At 38.0% G+C, this 14885-nt stretch overlaps 1 protein-coding gene across 3 annotated transcripts in view; it reads left to right on the top strand.

Annotated features, from left to right (window-relative positions):
- The window catches only part of wdp (Leucine rich repeat protein windpipe), a 40684-nt gene that overhangs the window by 20350 nt on the left and 5449 nt on the right, over positions 1–14885 (top strand). For 2 of the 3 annotated variants that reach the window (XM_033484715.2, XM_033484716.2), the window contains exon 2: positions 12232–12283. The exons of the other annotated variant lie outside the window; for it this stretch is intronic. The gene's annotated coding sequence lies outside the window, so the exon portion shown is untranslated. The remainder of the gene's footprint in view (positions 1–12231; positions 12284–14885) is intronic. 3 annotated transcript variants of the gene reach the window in all.

Raw genomic sequence — 14885 nt, 5'->3', positions numbered from 1 at the left:
AATTTCTACAAAAATTCCTCTGTAAATAATTACGTAGAAAAGCATCTTTACTATGTTAACAATTGTAAAACTCGAAGAATTGAGGAAATCAATGGTTGCTAAAAGGCTACAGAATAAATTAGTAGATAAGTTTGAATTAATGATAAGGATAAACGTGACTGATAGTTCGTGAACTCCATGAATACGACTTTAGGAAGAGATTGCGACAATTGAAATCTCGCGCGTACTGTTTACGCAATCGTTAAATTAATATTATGCGAACCGAATTGAATCAAGGAAGTGATCCAATTGAGGGAAAACTCCGTCTCTCGGCTCGATTGTAATATAAATACACCGCCGCAGTTGTTTTCATTTGTTTTATCTTATCGTTGACGAAGAAACGGATTCAAAATAATGGTCGTCCTTTATGCGAATCCATTACGAACGGTTTGCGCGCGAGTATCAAATATGTTCGATTTGCAGTATTTACAGTAATTTTCTTGGAAAAGATCTCAAATAACAAGATATCGTCGTTAGGTAAATTGACACTAAAATACTTCGCTTCTTGCTTTTTTTATTTTCTAAGCAAGAAAACGCAGGTTGAAGGTCGACCGGTTTGATTGAAGATAATCGCGCAATGATCTTAAAATTGAGTCGTTCCGACAAGGATAAGGGACTCGGTTTAACGTTAAAGGATACTTTCGGGCTGTACGTCTCGAGGCGCAGAAATCATGTTGACCTTGCATCCGCTATAAAGAGTTTATTGGCCTACATTCTTTTGTCAAATGATATTACTAATCAGTGTCAGCGTTGAAGGATAGTTAACACATTTTTCAGTCGTAACATTGATATATATCGGTTCTGCACGTGCGAGAAACTAGCACGTTTCTATACATGCAACATACACGTTACTCATACATGTTAATCAATTTTTGGCATATAATTTTCTTGCGCGTCTAATAATTCTCGCGATTACTCAAATATTATTTGCGTGTCTTCTATTTTGGAATAAAATGAGTATATTTTGTTTACGGGGTAACTTATTACTTTGTTTTCATTGTTTTAATAGCAGTCCTGGTGAAATAATCAGTATTGTACATTTGCATGGCTTATAGAATATCTCTCATTTTGAATTTATTTGTGAGATTATCAAGTTTTTCTAAGTATGGTTAGGACATTCAGAAATATAGTTATAGTTGCAGTAGAAATAATTATTAAATACTGAAATAATTGTTAATAATGTAAATTCCCATTTTCATACGCGATTTTTCAAAAATATTGATTAGAGAATGGTTTCCTTCGTATTTTACAAGATTGGACACGGTAACAACATAAGAAAAATGTTATTAGGATTAGAAAAATGTTAATTTATGCATTGAGAAATTTATATGTATAGAAATGTACACAAAAAGCCGGAAAGCTGGTCTCATGTTAGGCAATTTGATTACTATTGTATTGACATTTACTCGATAATTCCTGGATTATGGTTGTTTCGCATTTCCTTTCTAATTTCATTAATAATACAAATTATCTGCGTACCAGACATTACTTTTCATAATCATTTTAATGAGTTGAAAGTAGGACAACAATATTCATAAAACTACATGAATGTTTTTATGATTTTGCACGTGATCTATTCGTGCTCGCGTGAACCGTTCATGTTCAAAATGTATTTCTTCTCTTGATAATGCCAATAAATTGAGGAGAATGTAAGAATATTCTTAATCAGTTCGAATGTCTTCATTGTTTGGTATCTCATATTAACCATTATTATCATAAACGCATAATATCCGCAGTCCAATCAGAATATATCAAATTCTCAGTTCATTAACTTATTTCCGCAATCATACTACGATATCTTTGAAATGCATCGAACGTTTTTCCTGCTTTACGTTTAATCTAATCATTTTTGCCATAGTAAATTAAGTCCTAAGTCAAGTAATTTCTTTCCTTAGCCATGTTGAGAAGCAGGAAGTAACACAGCAATATCTCTGAATCACTGAAACGGTTTTCTTGTTTTGCATTCGATTTACGAAGATTTGTCTGCAACAGGAACAAAAGTTCGAATGAAAAGTACGAAACGTGGCACTTTTCTGAATCGTTCAGATATAAGTAAGAACAGTTATAAAAGAATTTTTAAGATTAAAAGCTTTTGTTTGAATCGGATACTTAATTAATATAAGATTATTATAATGTATATAAAAAGAATTCTCAATTTACGTATCATTGAAAATCCCTACTAATTTATTCACGACATCGCTGCCCTCCGATTCGTCTTAACGATATTTTAACCCTTTGCACTCGAAGCCATTTTAACCCGAGAAAGATAACCTACGTCGCAGAGGCGCCTGCGAAGACTGTTGATTTTTGTTAATTTTTCATAGAGGTCTAGTGATTTAAGTTTAAAATTACTTAAAATATAAAAAAATATAATATAAATGCATTTTATTTTTACAATAATGCCAAACCTTTAAAATGACTAGATTAACTTAAATAAATATCCATTGTTAGTATAAAATTGACGCCTTAGAAAAGCATGCGCCTCTGAAGCGTATGGTTATTTTTTACGTACGTTGTCATATGGTTATCTTTCTAGGGTTAATCGTAAATCTAAAATAATTTTTCTGACTTGCAGTATCTCCATTTTATATAACAAAGTGCATTTTATGCATTTGAAATTGAGTCTTGCAACAGTTACACTTTTAACAACTTTTTAAATCTGAACTTCGTTAATATAAAAATTATAAGGTGATATAACAGTTTTAGTGTGGTGCCTCAGAGTCACTCGAGTGTAAAGGGTTAACAATATCATCGATGAACGTAGAATAATTTATAATTTCCTTAAACAATGTTCAGTAAGGAGAGTATAGAACATATTACACGTATAACAATCCTGTATTTGTTAAATAAACCATCCGGTTTAAAGCATCAGTAAGTAAATAAATATTGTTAAGATGTCGATAGTAGTAGAGAACTCCGGATCTCACCTTGTATATAGCGTACGACCGACAAATCAACAGAAGCGTCTAACTAGATGGACACGCCTAGCTCTCTCGTCGCGTCGCGTCGCGCGACGTGCGCAGCGTACGCTGTTTTTGTTTCGCGTCGAAATGTGTGTCAGTGGCAAGATATCGGTCTTAATTGCTTTCATTGGTAGTCAATAGGGGATTATTTTCGGAACAACGGCCGCGTGATCCGTGCAGCTCTCGAGAAGCGCTGTCACAAGCATCCAGCCAGGGTTTTAACGCCGGCAAATGGCGGCGTCGCCGGTCGGCGGTGTGCGTGCTTTCATCGGTTTGTGCAGGAAAACCAGTTTGCGTCCCGATAACGGGACTGTTTTTTCATTGTATCGCAAACCACCTGTCAAAGCCGAAAGATAATCGTGAAATTAATAACCGATGTCGCCGCGAGATTATCCCTAATTCGTCCGCGACACGCGCTAAGGGAAGCTATTGCACCGAGATCTTACTTCCCACTTTGGAAATCGTCCGGCGACAGAAGTTGCGACCGATAAGATTCGACGTTGCGAAATAGACGAGCAGTCAGCTTATCGGGAAATTCCGTTGAATATTTTGTAGTCTCGATAGCGTGCTCGATAACGCTGAATATTAGCATGTTTATGCTAGATTGTAGACTTTCGATCCAGAATTTATCTTGCCCGCCGTTCTCGGACTCGGAGCCGCTCCGCGGGGCCCGGGTCTATTATTTCTGGAATCTTATCGCGACTGATTCAGTTTTAGAGCCCTCTGTCCGGCCGCGTGTCTACGAGACCGCGCACGCTGCATACCTGAGGACAAATATGTAAATGGAGCAGGTTTCCCGCTGGTTAGGTTTTGTTTGAACGAACGCAATCTCGGAGTGGCAGATTTAATTGAATTATATGGACAAAACGACGCGCGTATTTATCATTACTTTTCGCCGTAACTTCGCGCAAATTAATGCTGCACGAGCTGATAAAGCCGATGTACGGTAAAACGGATAGTAACTCCTGTCATTATCAATGTTTATGTCAAGCAAATATAAATGATAACGCTTAATCGCTGTTATAGAAAAACAAACTGTACGCGTACTTGGTCGTCGTAGCATTTTTTTGGTTTCGTGCACGACTTGCCTACTTTTTAGCCACAATGTTTTTCATTTTTCTATGTACTATGCCGTTTAAATTGTAGCTGCGGAAAGTTGTTATTCTATTGGTTTGTTCGGAAAGTAATCTCGTTTTTTTCCACGAGAAGATGAAACACGATTTTCTGATGTTTAAAGCAAGCATTATTTAATGATGCGTTGTTCTATAATTTTTTTGATATTCTTCTGGTAGCTTTGAAAATCTTATGCACGTAGAAGTCCTGCTCTTTGATTGTCAAAATACTGAAGCAAGTGCATTTTTTAGCACTCGCTACGAAACGAAATTCGCGTTGGGAAATGAAATTATTCTTCGATCGAACGAATATTTCGAGAAAAATACTCCGCGCTTGGCGTTTACCGTAAATTCTTCAATGCGCTATTAAATTGCAACTGTTGTAGTCGTTTGTCATTTTGTTTCGCACAGAATACGTTGATTACTGGTTGACAGCTGCCTGAAAGATCGAGGGTACTAATATCGCTTGCACTCTACCAGTCATTCCGCTTCAATGTATTACCATTATTAAGTCCCCGGTAAATTAAGACATTCTGGATTTGAAAAAAATTTCAATATTCCCAGCGGATCCAGCATATGTGACTGATGACTCTCCCATAGTGATTAATGCTGCGGCTAGATATAGCATGGCGCTTCGCAGATGAGATTTATACTTCAGAGTTACTAAAGGCGGGAGATATAAAGAGGAGGAGGAGGAGGCTATCAGTGAGCGCTGATACAATCACTATAGATCGTGAAATAGAATATATTAGTCACCATAGAAATCGAAAAGTATGTTAATATTCGTTACGACTTGTTTGAAATTGCCTCATGAGAAGTAAATACTCCCTGCCCACATTGAAAACTAAGATTAACAAATTTTACCATAATCGATAACAGCGAGTGATTGTAATTTTACTACTGGAAATATCTTCTAACAGAAATATCTAATATTTCCACACAAAATGAAAATGATCTACGTTAATCTCTAATACACGTAAGTTACATGAAAATGTCTTTACTCTTTTAGTAAATGCGAATTTGGAAATAACGTGACAATATTCTTAAATCCTTGTAATCTTACAGTATCATATTTGGCCTGTCAATTTTTCTTACGAATGCGTGAATAATAACATCACGAATGTTAAGAATTTCACCTACCATTTCCTTCTCATTAACTCCCGTCTCGCCTTACTCGTCGACCGCCTACAATGACGTTATCATATTCGATCAACGTTAGCGTCTAGCAATCTGTCGTCGCAGATCTCTCTCTATCTTAGGTTTCCACAAAGTTTATCTGTTGAAGTCGGCGCTCCGCTACAACGCTGTTACAAAGAAACTCGCCTGAACTTTTCACGCGAGTATCGCGTCATATACATAAGTATGTTCAGCATAAACGCGACCGAACAATTCGCTAACTCCTCGAAACAGCATCGAATAAGGTAAACAACCCTTTTGTCGACCATACAAGAATGTCATTGTTTCTTAATGAGCGCTATTTACTGAAACGCGACACGAGCATTTTCCTGGGATATTGGCGATCGATGCCATTATCGCTTCCACATTCTTCATTCAATCGGACGTCAAACGTGAAATGGAATTTTATTACGAAGTCAACATAGAAACGACATTCTCTGCGTGCATTTGTGGCCTTGCAAGACGTAGAATAACAAACGGCAGGCTTGAATAACAACTCTCGATAAGGTATTTTTATCATCCGGAACATTTTAGATATAAACATATGCTTCCGTATTCTAGTTTTCGTAAAATAATTTATGATAATGTGAACATGCGCCTGAATATCCACACAGTACAGTAATAACATTATATACTTGATCTCGTGGTTACGTGCGACATGTTTGATCGTCGTCCATACATTATTATTTCAGAGGTAAGTGCGATTATGGTGACAAATCATCGTTATTGCGAGAGAATTAACGTCGTAGCGGTTTAAATCATATTTCCGTCATTTTGTTCGCCAACAAATGTATTGCTTACCAAATAAATTTCTGGTTCAGTTAATTTATCGTTAAGTCAATTTATAGTTAAGCGAATTTATAGTTAGGAGGATTTCAAGTTCAGTTAATTTATTATCGAGTTATAATCTCGCTCATCTTACGAACATTTTAGTATGCGTAGATTTAAAACGCTTAGATAAAACGCGATTTATATACGCTGCAACGGTTTTATCCCAGTACAAATAATCGATACTCTATTATTCAAAATCACTCACGTTTCCCCGGATTAGTTTCGGATAACCGAATTCCATCGGCACATTGATCCGTCACTCATTCAATTCCGAGATCATAATTCGGACCACTGGCACACACTCTTTACAGTTTCCTGCGCACGTCGGCATTTTCCGCGAGAGTATATCGAAAGCGGCGATTGATAAGTAGAAAGGCTCGTTAGGGAAGCGTGTATAGCTCATTATTCGCGATTATTTAGAGTTGATTGACCTGTCCCGACGTATACATATACACGGAGCCTGATTTCTGGTGCGTTACGGTTTGCTAATCGTTTCGCACGACCGGCTGCCATCGATACCGCGATACCTGTGTGGTTAAGACACTCTCCCTGTGTGGCCTGTTTGTCTCTTTTGCTCTCTCTCCGTCTCTCTCTCTCCGCCTCTTTCTCTTTGTTTCTGTCTTTCACTACTCTCTTTTCCCCCTGACATATTCGAGCCCGCATTCCCTCGCGCCGCTTTCCTTTTTCCTCGGTTCCGCTTCTACCCTTCCTTTTTTCCCTCCTCTTCGTCGTGGTCTTCTTTCTTCCTTCACTTCTTCTTCTTCTTTCCTCCATCCTTTTCTCCTTTCTTCTACTTCTTCTACTTCTACTTCTTCTCCTCCTCCTCCTCCGTCTTCCTCCTCGTCTTCTTCTCCTTCTTCTAGAAGTTCTCGTCGCGTTTCACGCTGTCGGTGTCCTGTCGTGGCTGCGGGCTCCCGCGGTACACCTCAGATAGACGGAACACCTCCTGCAAATGGATACTGCGGATTGCTATTTTGCAATTATGTTGCGTGTAACGTCCGCTTAGTAATTCCACGAACACGTCCGTCGCTTTCTTTTTCTGATGTTGGCTGTAATATACTTTGTTCGACGACCGCCGCGATGCGCTGCTGCATCCTCCATAGGGGATATTTGATTTACGCGATGGAGTGCCGTTTAATGGCAAAATGGCACCTCCTCGGACGCTTCAAGGTTATCGGTTGCCACGGCCCCACTTGCTGCTACACCGTGACACCAGGAATTATAGGGTACATTTAAACGTCGGCCTTCCGGGTGGATGCGACTCTTGTCCAAATAAATTATTGCGTTATTCCTGGACGGATTTTTGTTTTGTTTGCTTGAGAGATTACGAACGAGGATGTGTCATTATGTACGTAATAAATATTTTATATATTTATGCAATATATTATTATTATAATATTATATATTATATATTATATATTATATATTATATATTATATATTATATATTATATATTATATATTATATATTATATATTATATATTATATATTATATATTATATATTATATATTATATATTATATATTATATATTATATTTATACAATATATATATTGTATAATGTACGTGATAATATGTTACATATTTATGTAATATACATAATAAACATGTAGCAGGTAATTTACATAAATCTTTCATTATATAATAAATACGTAAATGTATGTAATGAATGTACATTGAAATATACACTAGAAGAAATTGAAATATTCAACATTCGTTGTTCAAGATCGTAAAAATGAATCGTTAAATGATATTTCAAGAACAGTATTTACATACTGTTTACGGAAATGTTCAACTAATTGTCGTGTAATTCCGTAGGCATAATGTATGCAGTAGCAAAAAAAAAAATTTCTTCGCAGAGTTTGTGCGAGTTATCCGAGTTCGGCGACCGCAATTATTCCATGACCTCGGAATAAACTTGTTATTGATTAAATTGTATTCACAGTTCCACAGCAAACAACATTCGACAGATGTGCGTGCTATATTTAGACATTCTCGAATCGCGATATTTTCGTCGTGTATACAACTTACCTCCAGCTTTTTCCTTTTCGATCGCACATTAATTAAGAGATTGTTTATCCATCTGTCGCCCAACGTGCAGAAACAAATGATTTCGTTTCGTTGATGCAGATGTTGTATGAACTTACTGCACTGAAAATAATTCGATATTCGATTTCTTCAACATTAATTAAGGGAACAAGCAGTTTTCAATTCATGCGATGTAATGCAAATTTAATCAAGATTGAAACAGAATTCAATCGAAGCAAACGCTAATTAAAATTTAATCGCAGATTAATCAAACGATTTACTTCCTGTAGTCACGTCAAAACCACGACTTCGATTACCGTTCGACACCATAAATAAAATATCAGCGAACAATTTATCATATGAATCCTTCAAATGATATATGCGACACCATATATCATTAATATTCGCCGTACTTCCGGTGACCAAAAAGGAACATGCAAAACAGTTCATACTCAATCATTTCTGAACCGCTGATTTTATGCATTTACGTCAAAACCGACTATGTAATTGCAATTTAACCCCCTTCGCACTCCGGTGCCACCGATACGGCGACACTGAATCATTATCATACGAGCTAATCATGTAAAATATATAAATAAAAACACAGAATTTCTTATATATTAATTCCTCTAAAATTTCACTGCAGTACAATGATTTTTATATCGATTCAACTTTATATAACAGAATCAAAATTTTGTCAAAATTTGCTTCGAGTAGCAAAGAAAAAAATGAACTTACTATTTAGTTTCTTGCAGTTGATGCGGATAATTTTAATTTTTCCATTGTAAAACTCGCCGTCTACATTGCACAGCGTCCTTCATTTTCGAGGCTTCTAAATCGTCTGCGAGAAGAATCGGCGGGTTCCGAGTGGATAAATTAAAATCGTACAGCCGCGAGGAGACGATTCGCAGCCAAATAAATACACTTGGGCATAAGCCGAACGCCGGCTTAATGGAATTGACACTTGAATGCCCGGGGGTCTTCGGAGATCAGAAACGCGCGAACGCCGCAAGAAACGAAAGAATCCGGTGTATCTTCCTCGGCCAGGAAATTCAACGATCTTTTTCTGCCGGTTCCAAGAGAGGAGATTTCAGGGATACTTCCTCGTACTGAAAGGTGCACGACCTCCTGAAACGACTTCTGGAATCGCTGGCTCTCTTAGAAGCACGTGGTTAACTGGACCACGAGGCCGCGATGGTACCGTTAAGCACGCAACCGGCAAAAAGCCGAGCCATGACCAAAGCGGGTGTATATGTCTCGTTGCTAGCTTCTTTACAACTTCGAATTTCCTGGTCGCATAGCTCGGCCGAGGCCTATTGTCGGCCCTCTGTCCTTCTATCCACTCTCCGTTGTCCCATTCCGGACGGATCCGCCGCGGATTCGTCACTTCTATGGCCGCCGGTGTCCGCGGTTTTTGCTACCAAAAATGGACAAAAACGTGACCATTCGCGGAAAAACCGACGAACACGGTCCGCTGCGTTCTTACCATGAGCCTGCTCGAGGACTGACGAGACCGCGGCGTTTTGTGCTTTCACGTAACACCGATATTTATGCGTGTGCCGCCTGCGAATCATCTTGGAACAAATGCGTTTGTACGGTCTTCTGAACGCTAGATTTGCGGAGCATTAGAAGCGGCTGTTTTATGTTAGTCTATAAAAGTAACAATAAGACATTTATCCCGATTTTGAACGAGTCTTCATGTAGTATTTGCCGCAAGTAACATATATATATATCGAATAAATAACTCGTAAATCTATCTTTACAATCTTCGAGTAAACCGTTAAAATAAGTACGATCTTTTTTATAACGTTAAACATTCATGATACTTTTTGACTGTTTTTTATACATATTCTTTGCTGTTTTAAGATACTTACATTTTTTTCGGGAGTCTATAGATGAATTTTTGTTCAATGTGAGTTAATTTCGAAAATAATCTTCGATGTTATAATAATACTTTAAATATTGAAATATAATTAATTAGTTCCTGTATAAATAATTATTATATTGAAATATACACATATCGCGATCAATAGAGCGCGGATCTTCATAGAAAATAAAAGTTGTCGGCAGAGCTGAAGTTAAAATATAACTTGCGCGTCGAGTACTTGTGACAATACAGGACAACGTATGAAAACGAAAGAGTGAGTGATGCTTACATAACCGATCCTGTTTGGTGAAATCGCCGCTACTTCTTGCTTTAGTGACACTCTTTTCAGCAAGTCTGTGTTTTTACACTGTTCTCAAAATTCAGAACTTCATTCGTCATATTCAAACGAAGTTTTACTACTTCCAAATTAACTGTACTTTAAAATCGACTTGTATTTAGAAAAATCAAAAAAACTATTGCATTCGAAAACTTTAATTTTTCGTAGCAAGTCTTTGAATTTTACTTCTCTTTGCCAGTCTCTTGTGTTTATTATGTATTTGCATATTATGTAAAGACTCTAACTTTTCTTAAACATATTCCCATGCAGAAATTATAGTGAATATGTGATTACTGTACTGCAAATTTTTGTGTAAATTTACATTCTCGAGATTAGGAATCGTAAAGTATTTTCAGTACAAAATACGGACACAAAAAATATATGAATTGGGTGATCAAATTTTGTGTCCGTATTTTGTACTGAAAATACTTCACGATTCCTAATCTCGAGAATGTAAATTTACACAAAAATTTGCAGTACAGTAATCACATATTCACTATAATTTCTGCATGGGCATATGTTTAAGAAAAGTCAGAGTCTTTACATAATATACAAATACATAATAAACACAAGAGACTGGCAAAGAGAAGTAAAATTCAAAGACATATATATATACATGTAGTACATACAAATATGTAAAATATACGCAAGCAAATATGGATACACGATAGAATCTGTGACAATAGAATTACAAATGAAAATCCGTAATCTGTCTCGATAACAATAGATTTCGGTTAACCAATAACGACGCCAGAACGGCGTTCAATAAAAACTCGTTCGTACCTATTTCGGATTTCAATTAGACCCGATACGATGGTAACGTGAACTTTACGTTCACTTCCATTCGCGATCGCAGAACCACGTAGGTTTAATCTACGAGTTCCGAGTTTATTGCCGCGTCGTACATGCCGTAATTTCGAATAATCTGTGACCGAAGTAGGTTACGCAGTTATTAAGATGGGGGAAAAAAAGGAGAGTTCCTTTCCCACGTATAATGGTATCCTCGCGGGAGCAATATATGGCACTGTTTCGAGGGTAATGACGGTGTTCTTTGAACTCGAAGAGAACAGGTAACAACGACTTTGCCCGCGCGCGTTGCCGTAAAATTGATAAACGCGATGGCACGTGGTCGCCGGGAACCGAAAGAAACTGGGCTGCGTTCGTTAATTGTAATTATCCAGTAATAACTTCTGCCAGATTTGTATGGGACAGCTACTTTCACTTGCACGGTTTTACACTGGCTCGTTGCCCCGGACGGCCATAAGTTATGAAATACGTAACATGCGTTGTGTTTTCCGTTGTCTAGAATACTTGAAAATTCGTCTTCGAAGGTTTCATTGGGAACCGTGTGCGATTCGGATACGATTTAAAACGAGAATATACACATTCGTCAGACGTCAAGCGAATCAATTTTGCCAAAATAAGCGGCTTTATTTCTTAGTAGAACCATTATGAAATAGCATCCTGAAAAGGTGCATGTGTTTTGAATAATTTCGCAATAATCGGCAGAAATGTCGTCGAATATCGAAGACAATTTTGTCGACAGTTTTGCAAGGAGTATCGTCGAAATTATAAAGACTCATCCGTAAGAAATAACTGAATTTTCTTACTTCGAGCACGCGTTACAACAAAAAATGGCGCAAGGTCTAGATAAAATCAGTCTTGTCGTTCTTATAATGGAACACGTGCCAGTCACGTTTGATACCAAAAGGTTCACGTACAACCTAAAAGCACGAATACAAGATATCGTGATATATTTATAGGTCCACGGTTCTCTCGTATCTTTCCAGTGTAACCGAAAAAGAATTTTCAATCCAATTACGACTTTCGTGTGTTACGCAAGACTCATATGTTGTTTTTCTTTTTATTGCGTTACAGATGCGCCCAAAATTGCGACACTGCTGAAATCACGTCTGATCGAACGAGAGTCGTAAGTATATTTCATCAGAGACTTCTCTTTCAACGACCGACCCCTCAAATATGGAAGCCGATCGAGTGTAGAAGCCGGTCGGACAGTTAGACAGGTGCTCGTTACTCGCATTACCGCGAGAGAGGAATCGCGGATTCCGACTGAAAATCTCGCTCGCACTCATTGGCCATGACCTGCCTTCACCCACGCGCCCCGACAAAACACACCGAGACTGCTTTGCGCAGTACGCAACTACTTAAGCCCTATTAACCGTTGCGTCTGTTTGCAAATTAGGCGCGTAAGTCGTCGGAGACGTCTACGACGAACGGCTCGCAGATACACGCGTCGTTTCCATGTCGAAACGATGAAATTACCCGACGTACGTCGTCGATATCGCAGATTCGATCTCGATTTGATCCCTCGTGGCTCGGTGCAACTTCGAAGTCACGTAACTATTCACCGGTTTTTTTCGACCCAATTACATTTTTCGCCGCAACGCTGCGAATTCACGTTCACCGTTTTTACTCGCACGCTTCACACTTAATAAAAGCTGATTGCTAAACTGCGGATTTGATGCATTCGCGGCGAAAGAACGGATAAGTAGAATACAGAGAGTACAGTGGGATCTTCGTAAAAATGCAATAATTTCAGTACAAAATTTATCGATTTATCGAGACATTTAAAAAGAAGAAGAAGCAAATTTTTATCTAATTTTCGTTTCGTACCTTCGTCGACGACAATTTTTAATTTACGTAACGGTCAACGATCCAGCGAATTACTGCCGGTAATACTACAATTTATCTGTCTTATGCGCATCGACGAACAGTATCGATGCTTATTTCTGATAAGATGAGAGTGCAATTTGCGTTGGAAATCTGTTCAGGCTTTCCTTGAGCAACGGTAACGTAACACAGATTATACGCCACGGAGTTCTACGAAATTGAGTATTAATTTGATCAAAAGAGTGACTCACCGGGCTATCCGATACGTTTACGTAATTCTATAACAGAGTACTCCACTAAATTCCGTCTCGTAGCGTTTTTTCCTAACCGACTACCGAGCAGTATCGAGCGTTTTAACGGCAGAAGAATTTTCTTCTTCGATGTGCGTCACGGCGATTATATCAATTATTGTCCGTTCGCATCGACAACAAGAGGACCTTTTTCCGCCGGCGGTCTTAGATTCTTCAGGACACGCGAACGGACGCGACGCAGAAGTGTACAAGTCCCGCGACTGCATGCGAGCGTGATTACGATCGATCAGGAGAGTTCAATGCTCGTACGTTCTCGCGAAAGCAGCGCGCGTGGAGCGGACGGGTGTGTGTTTCTCTCTTTTATCGGAAGACCGCGATGTGTGTATATGGAAATCACTCGGTGACGTCACGTAACACCGCGGAAACTATGGTAAATCGTGCAAACAACACGCCGAAAGTGGTCGGTCCCGCTCGTGTATCTACGTCTATCTATAGAACTACCGGGACAACGACGTTACGGCGGTCGAAAGTGACATTTAAAGACACGAAAAAGACCTCGTCTTCTCTTCGTCGTTGTATTTTCCACGGCCGCGAACCTGCGCTCGACCTCGGATTCCTCGGGGAAGGACCGTTAATTTTGGAGCAGATGGATTTGCTGTGTTGCTTTCGTTTAGATAAACACTTCGGTCGCGTAGTGAGTCACTTTTAGGCGATCTCAGATTCGGAGGGACCTCCTTTTGTTTTAAACAAGATGTGACGGTTTAGCGTTTTTCTATCAAACTGGAAGTTTGTTGCGATAATCTGAAAGTTTTTATATGTTTTTATTAGACCTTGTTTTCTTTATATTTTCTCCGCTATATTTTCTATTACATTTATCCAGTTTTTTAACTTTTTGAATCGTGGACTAGCATAATTAATTCTAACCTGAGCGTCTCAAATGAATGCCATTTATACATACATTTGTTAATTTACAGGATGTTTTATTTAAGTGAGTACAGTGGAATATCTCGGAAGGAATTGAAAGTTACAAAAATTATTATTCCTTATATTATTATTATTATACTATATTATATTATATTATTATTATTATTATTATTAAATTCTGAAGTTTGTTAAGAAGACCATTCTGAAGAGTAATGTTTTTTAAACAGCATCCAAGTATCTGAAAAAATTTACGAAACTCCATAATTCGAAGTCGATCTGCGATATCGTGTGCATTGTCAAAAGAGAATTATTTGAAACTGCTATTGTAGTAATTTGTCATGTTTTCTACAAATGAATGCAGTAAAACAAGGAGCATAAATGCATATTTAAAAATAAAAACAAAATATGTTTCTTCCGTACAGAATTGCTGACCGTAAAATTAAACTAATCAGGAACGAATGTCGCAAGAGACAATTCCGTGATTTGTAAAGTCTGTGGCTGAACGCTATTTGTGTCAATGTTGGCACAGTATGCAATTAGACGGCTATTTATAACGGCATCGTACTATGTTTGTCACAATTTCATGGCTATTTTCGTAGCGATGTAAATTTGTCTTTATATGAAACAGAGGAACAGGAATGACAGTATAGATAATTATCGAGATAAGTATCTACATGTTACGTCACGAACTTTTAATCGGGGACGCTGACGTAAATGAAAGTTGAA

The sequence above is a fragment of the Megalopta genalis genome, chromosome 12, assembly GCF_051020955.1.
Source record: "Megalopta genalis isolate 19385.01 chromosome 12, iyMegGena1_principal, whole genome shotgun sequence".
NCBI lineage: Eukaryota > Metazoa > Arthropoda > Insecta > Hymenoptera > Halictidae > Megalopta > Megalopta genalis.
This window is presented reverse-complemented; position numbering and strand designations above follow the sequence as displayed.